A 2049-nucleotide genomic window follows, 5' to 3' on the forward strand; every position below is an offset into this window, starting at 1 on the left:
GCGGCTCAGTTTAAAAGGTCAAAACGCTGGGAAATGCTTGATTCGGCGGCCCTGGTTCCCAGAAAACGTGGTATTGACTTCGGGAGGCGGAACAACATGACTCTTCCAAAGGTCTCAAGACGCACCCAGGGGTCAAAGGTCAAACTGTAAGGAAGTGGTTGTTTTCCTTCATCCAAAGGCTCCAAAAAGTGTGCGCTTTTACGCACTTTGAAAACGATCTTTACTATTTTCTTCAGCTCAGTCTAAAAGGTCAAAACACTGGGAAAATGCTTCATTTGACGGCCCTAGAGCCCAGAAAACATGGTATTCGGTAGGCAGAAAAAACACATAACTCTTCCAAACGTCACATGAAACACCCAGGGGTCAAAGGTCAACCCGTAAGGAAGTGGTCGTTTTCCTTCATCCAGAGGCTCCAAAAAGTGTGCGCTTTGAAAACGATCTTTACTATTTTCTGTGGCTCAGTCTAAAAGGTAAAAACGCTGGGAAATGATTCATTCGGCGGCCCTGATTCCCACAAAACGTGGTATTGACTTCGGGAGGCAGAAAAACCACATGACCCTTCCAAAGGTCTCTTGACGCACCCAGGGGTCTAAGGCCAAACTGTAAGGAAGTGGTCGTTTTCTTCATCCAAAGGCTCCAAAATGTGTGCGCTTCACACACTTTGAGAATGATGTTTACTATTTTCTGCGGTTCAATTTAAAAGGACAAAATACTGGGAAATGCTTCATTCGACGGCTCTGGTTCCCAGAAAACGTGATATTGACTTCGGAAGGCAGAAAAACCACATGACTCTTCCAAAGGTCTCATGATGCACCCAGGGGTCAAAGGTCAAACTGTAATTAAGTCATCGTTTTCCTTTATCCAAAGGCTTCAAAAAGTGTGCGTTTTTACACACTTTGAAAACGATCTTCACTATTTTCTGCAGCTCAGTCTAAATGGTCAAAACACTGGGAAATGCTTCTTTTGACGGCCGTAGAGCCCGGAAAACGTGGTATTGAATTCGGTAGGCAGAAAAACAACATGACTCTTCCAAAGGTCTCATGACGCACCCAGGGGTAGGAGGTCAAACTAAGGAAGTGGTGGTTTTCCTTCATCCAAAGGCTTCAAAAAGTGTGCGCTTTTACGCACTTTGAAAACGAACTTTACTATTTTCTTCAGCTCAGTCTAAAAGGTCAAAACACTGGCAAAATGCTTTATTTGACGGCTCTAGAGCCCAGAAAACGTGGTATTCGGTAGGCAGAAAAAACACATGACTCTTCCAAAGGTCACATGAAACTCCCAGGGGTCAAAGGTCAACCCGTAAGGAAGAGGTCGTTTTCCTTCATGCAGAGGCTCCAAAAAGTGTGCGCTTTTACACACTTTGATAACGATCTTTACTATTTTCTGAGGCTCAGTGTAAAAGGTAAAAACGCTGGGAAATGATTCATTCGGCGGCCCTGGTTCCTAGAAAACGTGGTATTGACTTCAGGAGGGAAAAAAACCACATGACTCTTCAAAGGTCTCATGACGTTCCCAGGGGTCAAAGGTCAACCTGTAACAAAGTGGTCATTTTCCTTCATCCAAAGGCTCCAAAAAGTGTGCACTTTTACGCACTTTGAAAACGATCTTTACTATTTTCTGCAGCTCAGTTTAAAAGGTCAAAACACTGGGAAATGCTTCATTCAGCGGCCCTGGTTCCCAGAAAACATGGTATTGACTTCGGGAGGTAGAAAAACCACATGACTCTTCCAAAGGTCTCATGACGCACCCATGGGTCAAAGGTCAATCTGTAAGGAAGTGGTCGTTTTCTTTCATCCAAAGTAGGGGTGGGCGGAAAATTCCATTCCGCCAGCGTAGAATAAAAAAGCAAGCCACTTCGGCTCACGGGCCCGGTCCTTGCTTCTGAAAGCAGCCAGGCCGGGGAGAGCCTCCCTGGGCCCCGGTGGACCCCTGTCTCCAGCGCCCGGACCCTCGGCTGGCTTGCAGGACGGGGGGCTCCCGCACCCCGGGCCCTGCCAGACGGAGCACGAGCCCCGGGCCCGTTCCCAGCTTCAGACCCCTAGCCAGGCC

This window comes from Triturus cristatus, chromosome 6 (genome assembly GCF_964204655.1).
Source record: "Triturus cristatus chromosome 6, aTriCri1.1, whole genome shotgun sequence".
Classification (NCBI taxonomy): domain Eukaryota; kingdom Metazoa; phylum Chordata; class Amphibia; order Caudata; family Salamandridae; genus Triturus; species Triturus cristatus.